We start from the raw sequence: 14,768 nt of genomic DNA on the forward strand, positions 1-14,768 counted from the left end.
TATATATATATATATATATATATATATATATATATATATCTTATTCGTGTATTGTATTATCTCTGTCAGTTGGAAATAAGCGGGATGTAACTCAGTGATAGATTAGTTTGTTTGTTTTGTTTAACGACACCACTAGAGCACATTGATTTATTAATCATCGGCTATTGGATGTCAAACATTTGATAATTTTGACATATGGTCTTAGAGTAGACACCCGCTGCAAGGGATCGTTTATATGCATCATCCCACAGACAAGGTAGCACAGAGAGAGAAACACACACACACACGCACACACACACACACACATAGTATCACATAAAAACACGTACGTGCGCGCGCACACACACACACACACACACACACACACACACACTCACACACACTCACACAACACAAAACAGCAACCCCCCCCAAAAAAAAAATCCCAAAAACCCTACCTAAACAAAAACGACAAACCATTAACAAACAAACCAAAAATAAACATAAAAACACCCGCCCCACAACCCCCTCCCCCCGAAAAAAAGAAGAAAAACCCCAAGCCATTAAATATATCGGTGCGTCCCCCCTAGTTTTATCTGTTCTTGGAACAAGTCCCCAGTTTTATTAATAAAATACACACTGAGCTTAATTTAAACCTTTTTTTTTATGACGAATACATAATTGTATCATTACTTATTTAATACATGATATTAACGGTTATTGTGTATTCTACCATAACTTTGGAAAACACTCGATTCTGATTGGCCAGTTACCTTTAATCCCAGGTGATTAATCATGGAGAACCACCTAATATTTAATTAGGCCGCTTTACTCGCGTATGAATACAACGCGGTATTTACAAACATGTCAGCCGAACCAAGGGGCACCTTTGACATCGGTACGCTTAAAATTAACTCCACTATTACATGTGGATCTAACAGCAGCCAGTTGGAGCTCATGTCCACCAATCAAAACCTTACTTGCAGAATCATGCCAGTGATTTGAAAATAATTTGAAAACATTCTGAATTATCCTGAGGGTATACGACATGTTTCATGTGAATTACGAATGCCTTAAAACATGTTTTATTTTATAAAATAAATAATTTGTAATGTAAAACTGAAGACTGATTTAGTTGGGTTTTTTTTAATAAATAAATAATTTGTAATGTAAAATTGAAGACTGATAACCCATCCCGTACGTATTTGTATGGTTCGCTGTACTGCGGCTACTAAAATAGACTCGCCCGATATTTTAAAATTTGTATGCTCCCAAATAACTTTATAAAAGGCGAAGTGTCAATATTTATTATTTACAGACGAAAGCTTCCCGCCCCGGAATTGGTCACTGGCGAAGTCAGAGGCTATATCCGGGGTGGGCGTGCCTGAACCTCTGTGGATATGGGCACGTAAATAGAGTTCCCATCCCATCCCATACAGACGAAATGTTACCTGGACATTGGAGACTACGCAGTGTTGTTAGCAATCTGATTAAAATTAGTTTTACTGGTCTAAATAAGGCATTCGTAATTCACACGAAACATGTCGTATACCCTCAGGATAATTCGGAATGTTTTCAAATTATTTTCAAATCACTGGCATGATTCTGCAAGTAAGGTTTTGATTGGTGGACATGAGCTCCAAATGGCTGCTGTTAGATCCACATGTAATAGTGGAGCTAATTTTAATTAGATTGGCTTCAGGAAGTTTTTGATATAAACCCAGACTGGTTTGAAGAAAAAATGTATGCAGAGGTTGCCAAAACAAGAAAAGAATGAAAGTAAGTACACAAACTGCAGTTTTAACAAGAAGAAATGGAAATATAGCTGTGTAACACTCTAGCCTAGTTATAGCAGACGATCGAATTTTGTTTGGGCGGGATGTGGGGGTTCAAACAAACGTGCTATTTATTCTTGTTTATGGATTTTCCTTTACATCTGTTAATAAAATAGACAATATTAAATATTTGTTCCAAGTTCTACGGTCGTATGTATTTATTTATTATGTTTTTATACTGTCAACAGGTGTTGACATTTCAACATTATGCACATAAACAAAGTAGAACTATGCTGCCTGTTCACTTCTATTCCCTCCGCGTAGTAAAAATAGTTCTAACTTTGAATACGTTTTAATCGTGGTAGAATGGATGATTTCATTTTCGAGGTAGGTTATCGTAGATTTAACACCGCTAAATGTCATTTAAAACCTCATGCGTTCGGTTTTAAATGACATTTAGCGGAAATCAGAGTATGTTTATCTCCTAAATAAACGATGTAATCTACTGTCACGGGGATTCTATAATACCCGTAACTGAATAAAACACGATTATCAAAATATCTCTCCTAACTGTATATCTATTAGATCTCTCTGTAACAGGCTGTTAAACCCTAGTATGGCTCGTCTCTAGGTATGATCAGAGATACGATCTTATATAAAGTATATATTATTATAGCACGTTTAGCTCACTAGAAACACAACAAAACACAATACACTTTGGAATCTGAATTATCTACGCTGACAAATGTACAGCCGTAGTAGTTAATTAATAACAGCAATAATAACAACCCAGAACTGATCACTTAATTAGTTAATCTCTAGGTGTCTAGTTACACAATATGCGAATCACTTCACCGTTACACCGCACCCACACGTGTGATAATTGAGAAACGCTTCCAGGAGAAGTTAATTAATAAAGGAATTACAACACCATTCCTAACTGGTTAATTTTTAATTAACCCTTACTACTCGTTCAGTAACGTGTGATAATTTAGGAACGCTTCCAGGGGAACTTAATTAATAAAGGAATTACAGCTCTATTCCTAACGGGTTAATTTTTAATTACCCCTAACTACTCATTCAGTAACCTTGTAACACAGAATTAATACTGGTACCGATCACAATAAAGACAATAACCTACAGTGTACCTAGGTCGTCTAGGATGACTGGCTAAGCTTTATATTACCAAATACTCGTATAATGTTAGAACAAGAAGTCTACGATTTACTTCGTCAGATGACCGAAGACACTGTCTAAAGAATATTGGTATAATACAGTATTAAAATATTTAAAGTCACATCAATCACATCAAAGTTATACACAGAGCAGAAAATATATAATTACCAAAGTCCCGTCTGAACTAATATATTTCGTTCAGTGGACGACGTCCGTGATCCCCTGGAGCCTTTCTAATTCGTTCTTCTCGATATCTCTAAAACACTAGCTATTTATTATAAATCAGGATTTTGCCTGGGGGTACAAGGTGGTACCTCACGTATCATCTCATATTCTACCTCTACTAGAGTCGGTATATTTCTCTCTGATCGTCAGTCTGGCTGTCGCCAACCGCGAGCAATCTCCTGGCCATAAACAGCACTACCGGAGATATTACGTAACTACTAGCCACATGGCCTCCGCACCTGGCTGGGTGTGTATTAGGCGTACCGATCGAGGACTGTCGCGCAGAAGTCTTACGTAACAAGTTGCCCATCTGGGCTTAAGTGCAATGAAACTGCACACGGCCCTCTAACACAATTAAAATCGCCACAGGCGAAACAAATTTAAGAGCCTGTACCGTCACATCTATACATAATTATACTGTCTGTTCCTTTTCGGGAAGTTATAAACTGTGTCTATAATATTATATCTATCCTCTGTGAGATATCATGGAACTATATAAGGAAGGACATTTTTTAAATTATTGAACGACGCACTCAACACATTTTATTTACGGTTATATGGCGTCTGACATTTCTCGCTACATTTCTCCATTAGTAGCAAGGGATCTTTTATAATCCTCTATCCCACAGACAAGACAACACACATTACGGCCATTGATATACCAGTCGTGGTGCACTGGTTGGAACTAGAAATAGTCAATAGGCCCACCGACGGGGATCGATCGATCCAATGATACGTGATTTAGATTTGTCTGGGGGTTTTGTTTTTATTTTATTTTTTTTACCAAGTATTCTTATCAATATTCTAATATGTAAAGATTAATTCTGGGATCGATTCATTTTTAACTATTATTTACCACAAATGAATAGTGGTGTAACAATACATCAAACTATCGATATGTTGCGATAGTCAGTGCCTCGATAGCAATGCATCGATAGTTAATACAACTATCGATAACTATTGCATTATTGTTTGCTAAACTATCGATAGTTTCGATAGTATGCATAGTGAAATAATAACAACAGCAATGTGCGGTCTGTATCTTATAAATTTATTGAATGATTTCACTACCTAGTGACATTATTACAAATAACTAAGTACAAACACAGACATACATACAAACACAAACATACGTACATTCGCACGCACACTCACACAGAAAAACATACATACACCAACACACACACACACACACACACACACACACACACACACACATACATACATACAGGTAAATAGTTTAGAGCAATAGCCGTTCATATTACTGTAATCAAGCACAATAGTATTTTAACTATCGTGATACAATTACAATAGTAAAACTGATCTCAACAATTACCCCTACAAATGAATATAAAAAGTAATAGCAAAATATTGACAAGTTAGCAACTACGATAATGCATCTTTAATAATTGAAAAAAAATAAAAAAAATAATAACAAAGAGAAAGAAAGAGAAAGAAAGAGAAAGAAGCAAAAGAAAGGAGAAAAAAAGAAAAGAAAAAAAAGGACAAGAATAGACTGAAAAACGAAAAGTGAAATTTATAAAAAATTCAATGAAAACCAAAAAGGTACCTTCCACCTACTGTTTATTTAACGACGCACACATTTTATTTACGGTTATATGACGTCGGACATATAGTTAAGAACCACACATATATTGACAGAGGAAACCCGCTGTCGCCACTTCATGGGCTACTCTTTTTCGATTAGCAGCAAGGGATATTTTATATGCACCATCCCACAGTCAGGATAATACATGCCACGGCCTTTGTCACACTGGAACGAGAAATAGCCCAATGGGCCCACCGACGGGGATCGATCCTAAACCGATCGCGCATCAAGTGAGCGCTTTACCACTGGGCTGCGTCCCGGCCCAATTCTTGGAATGTGTTAGTAGCATGACACACATTCAGCTTTATTAATTATAATTGGGATCTTTATTTGTGTACTAATTTCCCGCCAGTTTACTTGTTTTATGACTAATTCAACATTTTATCACCTATTTATTTCATACTTGATATTAAACGGTGATTGTTTTATAAATGCTGTAATCCCAACTGCTTGATATGGCTCATTTGCTGTTTGCTAACTGTTATCATTGTGTTATTGCTGATACTATCTATACAAAGTTTTATATTGCTAATTTTTGGCAAATTACTGGTAATGACAACCGAAGAATGTGACAAGGGGAAGGAAATGGGAGGGTGGGTGAGAGGTAAGAAAATAATTAATTTAAAACGCTTGGTACAAAACAATCAGTGACTGATTTAGGGTACCCCATGCACCGCTTACAGAATGTTGTAAATTATGTTTTGAGAAAGTTATACGTCAAAGTCTTATCTTGGTGAGTTTGTTTTGTTTAATGACACCACTAGAACACATTGATTATTAATCATCGGCTATTGGATGTCAAACATTTGGTAATTTCAACATCTAGTCTTAGAGAAGAAACCCGCAACATTTTTCCATTAGTAGCAAGGGATATTTTATATGTACCAGCCCATAGACAGAATAGAACATACCACGGCCTTTGATACACCAGTCGTGATGCACTGGCTGGAACGAGAAATAGCCCAATAGGCCCACCGACGGGGATCGATCCTAGACCGACAGCGTGTCAAGCGAGCCCTCATCTTGACGAATGCATCTTAGGTTGAAAACAGGCACTACGTTTCCGACGGCCACTACCACGGTAACGGCAACGACATCAACATTTACGTTTAGCTGCAACCTTACGTTTTTGCGTTTAGCTCCATTTCTTACACATGGTAAGTCCGAGATCAGTGAAACTTGGTTTATAGTTTAAATCATTATTATTTTAACGTTAATTTTTTAAAGCATATGTTAATCCTGAATGTTACCTTACAAATTAATTGTCTTGGTTTTTCTTTTCGTGGGCTGGTCTGTTTGTTGTTTCTGTTTTTTTAAGGGGGTTCTCGTGGTTTCTTTGGGTTTTGGGGTTTTTCTTTGTTTGTTTGGTTTTTGTTGTTGTTGTTGTTGTTTTTTGTGTGTGTTTTTTGTGTTCTTTTGTTTTCTTTTGTTTGTTGTTGTTTTTTTGTTTTTGTTGTTGTTGTTGGGGTTTTTTTTGGGGGGAGGGTCGTATGCCTGTGTGTGTGGGGGGTTGTTTCATTTATTTTGTTGTAGTTGTTTGCTTGCTTTTTCTAGTTGTTTCTCGTTTTTCTTTCTTCTTTTTTGTTTGTTCGAGGGGTTTTTTTTCTATGTTTTTATTCACAGTCAGTTTATGTCTATGATAAGCGTGACTGTTAAATCCGCGGAATTTTTGTATTCATATACTATAATTACTATTTATTTGAAATGTTAAACTTTTTAGAGGGTGTTATTGTTTTGTGTGGGTTTTTTTTTTTTCAATCTTGTGGGGATTCGTGCCGGTTCGTCATACCCCTCGAGTGTACCGGTCTGCCGGATGAACAGCAGGTGAAGATTTTTTTATGTCAACATTATTTCAACATAAAACTTATATGGCGGTCAAATTATCTCAATTAAGCAGCGACTACCAGGCGAGAGCTCTATAAGAGGAGACAACTGCGTGACGGCGACACTGTTCTATAGGGTGGTTACAAACAGAAGCAAACATGAAGCTCTTCCTCTGTGTCCTGATTGTAGCGTCCATCTTTGTGACTGGTAAGTTTTCATCTTTAAACAAGTTCCAGTTTTATCTTTGTTAAAGGATATATTTGTAAAGCATTTTGTTCACATTTAAATTTTAGGTTACATTTTTATTTTTTTATTTTTTTTATTTTATTATTATTATTATTATTGGTACCAAAAAATGTAGTAAGATATTTCGCTACGACAGCAGCAATATCCGGTATCGGTCACAGACAGTCCTGCCCATGTTACTGACCTTGGAGCTGGTGGACACTTGGTTCGCTTCCCGGTACCGGTTCCCACCCAATCTGATTAAAATTAGCTCTTTTGGGTCTACCAATAGATCTAACAGCATTGCGTGGACTCCCATGTCCAGGTAACATTTCATCTATAAATAACAATTTTAATATAGACCAATTACACTTCGCCTTTTATAGCGTTATTCGGGAGCGTACACATTCTAAAATTATCGGGCGAGACTATTTATGCAATAGGCGAACTTGTTGGTCTATTTCAACATTGAAAAAACAGGGGGGAAAGTGCAGTAATAAACTCTGGAATGTATACTAGTATAGACAGATTTTATGGCTATACCATCACGTTTTTTTTTTTTCGTCTTGAAACGAATTTGATATAAAAATTTATATTGCAATTAGTTTCCGACATACTTCGTAATTCACCGGAATCATTTCGTATACCCTCGGCATAATCCCGAATGTTTTCAAATTCTTTTCAAATCACTGGCATGATTTTGCAAGTAAGGTTTTGATTGGTCGAATCAAAGGTCAACTGGACATGAGCTCCAACGGGCTGCTGTTAGATACACATGTAATAGTGGAGCTAATTTTAATTAGATTGGGTTCCCACCCAGATTGAGATTGAACGGAGAGGCGTAAGGACACTACACCCACTTCTCTGTTATTAACAACTAACTTCTAATCCACTGTCCTGGACAGACAACCCAGATAGGTGAAGCGTGTGCCCAGGATAGCGTGTTTGAATCTTAACTGGATATAAGCACGAAGATAAATTTAAATGAATTAACGAATTTAAACGTTGAGGGCTCCAGAGGTAAGCGTTCAGGGGCGGCCAAACCCCCAAGTATATACTACTATTATTTATTTTATATGTATTATAATAATTATGTTTCAGTATTGAAACGTTTTCCAGCAGAAACCTTTAACAAAATATCTCAAAGTAAAAAGTGTTGTTTTCACATTTACTTCTGTGATACTGAACAGATTCAAACTCTAACTGTTTCCTTTAACTTTTGTTCAGAACATTCGAAGAATCTAACCTCTTCCGTTTTCATATTCACTTAAAGTCGCACGCCCTAGTTTTAGCCCGCGAAAATTAATTTTAATTTTGGTTAATCTACAAAACTGTAACACACTTAGATCACGTTTTTATAAAATAGAGTGAAAAAGCAGGTTTTATATCGATAAATACCATGAGAATCCCCGTGACCCAATTACTTGAAATAATTTTAAAAGTTAGTATTCTGATGTTACCGGTAGATGTCGCTCGAAGCACAGAAATGCCAATGTCACGACAAATTTCCCAGAGTGCACACAGACTTGGGGTGCGTTCCTTTCACCTCTCCTGGGCATGTTCCAACTGTTCTGTCTTGGACAGCGAAAGGAATGAGTTTGGAACAGGAAGTTACTTTACCAACATAGGTGCTTCTGTTGAGGAAGTGGCTGCTGCAGCAATCATGATACTTGAATCGGAATAAGACGACAATGATAGCCCGTCACTGACCATGTTGACTATACTACAGTGTTTGAAATAATAAATTATATATATAAACCGCAATTAGCCTACATTTGCTATTCGGCACCGGGTACCAGTGGCTAACCGATTGTTATTAGCAATTAGATGCACCGTTTATTATTGTTGGTAGTAGTAGTAGTAGTAGTAGTAGTAGTAGTAGTAGTAGTAGTAGTAGTAGTAGTAGTAGTAGTAGTAGTAGTAGTAGTAGTAGTAGTAGTGGTAGTAGTAGTGGTAGTAGTAGTAGTAGTAGTAGTAGTAGTAGTAGTAGTAGTAGTACAGTCTGTAGTACAGGATGAAAATGTAAGGTTTTTTTTCCTACTCTATTTAAATAAAGGTAACAATATAGCTTGTGCCCCCCCCCCCCCCCCCCACCCCCAAGTTTGTATCCCCTCTCCAGATATCGTAATTATTGGTTTTAAGGGTTTGTAACGTTTTGTATTGAGATACTTACTTGTCTGAACTTTATTGTTAATGAAAATGTTCACGAACTGTGAAGAAAAACCTCACAAATGAACGACAAGCAAACGCCAACAAATCGGATGTTGATTGCGCGAACCGTGCACGAGAAAACAAACCGAACCAAAACCGATAACGGTCACTTGGTATACCAACGCCTTTGACGTTGAAACGGGAAGATCCCCTCTAAAAATAGATTAGACCTTGTCTGTTCAACGTTTTTTTCTCAGACGCGTTTTTAAGAAATACGAAAAATGCATTTTGTGGTATTACAGACACCAGGATTACCAGGATTACAAAAAAACACTTCAGGTGAATGGAAATGTATATTCTAAATAATAAAATGTAAGTAAAGTGCAATTTTATTTGTGAGAGAATGGGTTTAATAGCGAAAAACAACGGCGTAATGGTTAACAACTAAGGCGTGTCCCTTTAAGAATTGAACGTTATATTTTTGACGTTCATGCGATGATAAACACCAAAATCGTTTTACACACTGTATGAATGGCGTAGAGCGTTATAATTCCAAATGCATTAATATTGCCGTTATACAAAACTATATTAAAAAACCCAATCGAACTCTATTCCATAAAGATTTACAACTGCATCAATACACAAATAAGGGAATTCCCTCAGAAAGTTACATTCGTGATTTTTTTCTCCATCAAATCTCCGATTCATTATAATGATTTACATAAGGTTTTATAAATTTTAATTTTCTGAATCAAATGTGGATAAAAAGTTATAAAATTTAAAATAACTGAACATCAAAAACATAAAACGATTATTAATTAAGAATTGAACGATCTATATACTTAAATGGAAGATTTGTTGTAAAGCGGTTAGAGTATACATTTTGAACTAATTAACATAAAGGAGAGCTTCTAATATACATTGTGTGTCTCAGTTCAAACCCTGAGTCGTTTAAAGCCTGAATTGTCACTATCACTCACAGTGCAGACGACATTGGGATAAAAATAGAAAAGATGGAATCCTCGGGGATTCCGTTGTTGACGTATTTGATAAAAAGTAGTTCCAGTAATAACATTCGGTTTTTATTTGTTTACCGAAAAAGTGCAGTTTTCACGTTCATGGAAGAATGAACGTTGTTTTTTAGATCACGTGATAGCATTATAATCAATCCAGACGCCTATTACAAAACAGTAATAATAAAATGGAATTATAATGTGATAAAACCCAAAAGAACTAATCTAACATTCTGACACATTCTCTTTCAAGACAAGCATCTTACACATTTTTCTTCTGTAATTTCAGCGAATTGTGAGATGTGCATATGTACCCTGGAATATGCCCCTGTGTGTGGCGTGCAAGTCTACCCAAACGCATGTGACAGAGGGTGTAATAATGGGTAAGTACTTCGTATATATGTCTGTTTACACTGTCTTATTTATTCAAGTGTAACTCTGTCTGTCTGTCTCTCTCTCTTTCTCTCTCTCTCTCTCTCTCTCTCTCTCTCTCTCTCTCTCTCTCTCTCTCTCTCTCTCTCTCTCTCTCTCTCTCTCTCTCTCTCCCCTGTATGCCTCTCTCTTTCTCTCTCTCTCGATCTTAGCCCTAAGATCAACTTAAGTGCATAGGGTAGCTATGCGCTTACGGTAATCTTAGGGCTAAGATCGCTTCGTGGAACGGGGCCCAACAAAGGAATGTTGTTTTGGCGTATAACTATTGTAGGTGACGTGTGGTCCATACATTGAAATACAAATGTCAAATGGACACATAATGCTAATCAATTAGAGGTTGTAGACGAATTTAATTATCTTGGATTATTACTCTTTTATAATGGAAAATTTAATCGTGCGCAAACAAAGACTTGCTGAACAAGGACGTAAAGCCTAAAATTGGATCACAAATATTTTTAATAAGATTTTTTTTTAACACTGAAACAAAGTTAGCTGTTTTTGATACTTATGTCAATAGTGTTCTCAGTTACGGATCTGAAATCTGGGGATGTCACTCAGCTCACGAAATTGAAAAAGTGCATATACAATTCTGTAAAAGAGTATTGGGTGTACATAAAAGAACGTCTAATTATTTAGTTTACAGTGAATTGGGACGATTTCCGTTAGCTATTACAAGAAAAATGCGAATTTTAAAATATTGGTAGCACCAGTCTCTCTCTCTCTCAATATAATTTATTAATAATAATAATTTTAATAATAATAGTAGTAGTAATAGTAGTAGTAGTAGTGGTAGTGGTAGCAGTAATAGTAGTGGTAGTGGTGATGGTAGTAGTAGTAGTAGTAATAGTAGTAGTGATAGTAGTAGTAATAGTAGTAGTAGTAATATTAGTAGTGGTAGTAGTAGTAGTAGTAGTAGTAGTAGTAGTAGTATAATAGTAGTGGTAGTGGTTAGTGATGTTCCAATAATCGATAAAAATCGAAAATCGATCGGTTTGGCTCTACCGATGTTATTATAAAAATCCATAATCGATTGTGTGTGGAAATGTTAACTGTAATTGTTCACCCGGTTTAGATGGGATTGAAGTAATTATATGTTGGAGCAGGTTTTTGTTTTCATGTGTACATAAAAAAAAAAATATATATATATATAATAGTTATTAAAGTTAAAATCAGCAAGTCATAAGGTCCCTTCCAGTTAACAGGACAATAGGGTGCATCGACCTTATAATCCAAATCCTTTTTATGTTCATATACTTCTAACCGATTGGATAATCGAAAGTTGATCGGTTAGTGCAAACCGATTATGATCGATGATCGATGATGAAATTCCAACCGATTCCCAACACAAGTAGTGGTAGTAGAAGTAGTTTATGTAGTAATAATAACAATAAAAGAAAGAAATGTAAAAAATAATATTGAATTAAATATATATATATTTTTCTACATGATATATATATTATATATATATATCATATTTATTATATATATCGTTAAAAGCAATAAATGTTTATGTTTTTATTTCTTTACTTCTCCCCCTTTTTCGTGAGAGAGTTGAAGGATATAATTGAGCTCTCACGTGCGACAAGGTCAGACGATGTAGATTTAATTAAATCTACATCTGATGAGTGAGAGCAATAATTCAACTCTCTCACGAAACAAGCCTGTCATGTAGAGAAAAACATACACTTTTTAACGATATATCTGGCTCCCACACGGTTGAGCACTCTATAAAATAGCGTCTTTCAACTCGAAAACGACTACTATATATATATATATATATATATATATATATTAATTCCATTTATTATAAATACTTTATTTGTTCTTTAATCTTCTCCCCCTTTTTCGCAGGATTCCTGCTGAAGGATATAATTACAACCGAGCCACCAACACGTGCGACAAGGTCTAGGTCAAGGACGATGACGACAATTAATACTATCTTGACATGAAGTCATACTTGAGGCATTTGCAAAATAAATTTAAAAAAAGACATTTGTCTTCTGAATAATGCCTGAGTTTAGTGTTCGTGTTGCCAGCTCGTATTGGTAGAAATATAACGGTTTATTTACTGTTGGATCCTAAATGTATTATTATGCCTATAATTAACCCTGATAGGTAGACATAGCATATATCAAGCTGAGGCGGGATGTAGCCCAGTGGTAAAGCGTTCGCTCGATGCGCGGTCGATCTGGAATCGATCCCCGTCTTTAATTTTCTTCCCCTTTTTCGCAGGATTCCTGCTGTAGGATACCATTTCAACTCAGAAACCAGCCAGTGTGAAAAGGATGAAGAGTCAGATTAATATATTATCTTGACATGAAGCCACACGTGAGGCATTTACAAATTAAATAAAAACATTTGTCTTCTGACCTATGTCTGACTTTAGTGTTCGTGTTGCAAGCTCATATTGACAAAAACAGGACGGTTTATTTAGGCCTACTGTTGGAGCCCTTAAAGGGACAGACCCTAGTTTTTAAACTCTAAGGCATATTTTTAACCTAGACCCTAGTTTCAACCCGTAAAAATGGACACTAAGTTTGGTTAATTTACAAACTTGTAACAAATTTGGATACAACAGAATGAAACGAGAGTCTGTGACGTTGAAATACCCTTAAACATAGATTAAACGCGATTCCATAACCGATACCACTCAGACGCAAGGGCATTTTTAAAAATATTAAAAATGCATTTTGTGGTATTAGAAACACGAGGATGACCAAAAACACTTCGGTTGTACGGAAATGGATAATATAAACAATAAAATATAAGTAATGTTATATTTCAGTGATCATAAAAGGCTAGTCTAATAGTGAAAACTATGCCTTAATGTTTAAAAAAATTAGTCTGCTTAAAATTAACCTTGAAAGGCATTTGTGTAATATTTATATTACACGGGTGGATATTAATGTACTAGGCAACACTCGTAGTACGTTTCTACAAATGTGATTTTCTGTTAGATTAAATCACATACCGTATGTGAAGATTGCTGTCCATGGCCCCGTTTCACGAAGTGATCTTAGCATTAAGTTCACCTTAACTACATAAGGTAGTTATGCACTTAAGGTTATCTTAGGATTTAGACTGCTTCGTGGAACAGGGCTTTGCTCTTTAATGAGCCTCAGACTTAAAAACTGCTTAATCGTTTATTATACAAACAAAGTCTAAACTTAAGGAAGGAAGGAAGGAGGAAGGAAGGAAGGAAGGAAATGATTTATTTAACGACGCACTCAAAACATTTTATTTACGGACAAATAGTTAATAACCACACATATATTGACAGAAGAAACCCGCTGTCGCCACTTCATGGGCTACCCTTTTCGATCAGCAGCATGGGATATTTTATATGCACCATCCCACAGACAGGATAGTACATGCCACGGCCTTTGTTACACCAGTTGTGCAGCACTGGCTGGAACGAGAAATAGCCCAATGGGCTCACCGACGGGAATGGATCCTAGATCGATCTCGCATCAGGCGAGCTACGTCCCACTCCTGTAAACTTAAGGATAACATGTGGCTTGATTTGCAAAATAGTTTTAAAATAAAGTTAAAATAACTACACTTCGGGCATTATAGATGATTTGTGTTCATAGGTATGTAAAGGAAACAGACATCAAATATGATACTCCTATTTTCCATAAAATCTGTAACACTTCGGCGATCGACACAGATCTAAGAACAAATAAATTATGGCTACCCGGTCGCAGACAGTTTGCTTTGAACAGATTCGTGACAGGTCCAAAACTCACGTCTGCGACTGTGTTCCCACATAAAAATATGTGTTTCGTCTGCGTCCGTCGCCAACCTGCTACATTTTCTCAACTTGTTCTACTGTAACCATATTACGGACTTTAACGTATCATCCGTAGAGCAGTGGTTGGAACAGAAATAAAGCCCAGTTAAAGGATGGGTCCACCCAAGAGTGTTTCAGTCCTCCAGTCGACCCAAGCACCTCAGCAAATGCTCTTCCAAACCAGAAAAGTTTGTTGGGTTTTGTTGAACGACACCACTATAGCACATTGATTAAATTAATCATCGGGTAATTGGATGTCAAACATTTGGTTAATTCCTTACTCGTAGTCATCAGAGGAAAACCACCTACATGTTATCTATGCAGCCAGGTATCTTTTTCTATGCACTTCCCCCAACATAACATGAACAGCACATACCACGACCTTTGACCAGTTGTGGGCATGTTGGAACGAGAGAAAAACCAAAATCAGGTGCCATGGGTCCATTGAGTGGTTCGACTGGATGAACCCCAAGCGAGCACCAAACCACGAACTAACCTGCCCACCTTTTCAAACGAGGCAGAAATATAAGCGGTGACAAAAAGAGAGAGAGAAAGGAGAAAGAAAG

At 36.4% G+C, this 14,768-nt stretch overlaps 1 long non-coding RNA gene across 1 annotated transcript; it reads left to right on the top strand.

The window, feature by feature from the left end:
* The first annotated feature begins 6,645 nt into the window (after positions 1 to 6,645).
* LOC121370383 lies at positions 6,646 to 12,417 on the top strand. The gene is made up of 3 exons (XR_005957673.1): positions 6,646 to 6,795; positions 10,267 to 10,360; positions 12,261 to 12,417. It is a non-coding gene; the product is annotated as an uncharacterized LOC121370383 (long non-coding RNA).
* Positions 12,418 to 14,768: the final 2,351 nt, after the last annotated feature.

This window comes from Gigantopelta aegis, chromosome 4 (genome assembly GCF_016097555.1).
Source record: "Gigantopelta aegis isolate Gae_Host chromosome 4, Gae_host_genome, whole genome shotgun sequence".
Classification (NCBI taxonomy): domain Eukaryota; kingdom Metazoa; phylum Mollusca; class Gastropoda; order Neomphalida; family Peltospiridae; genus Gigantopelta; species Gigantopelta aegis.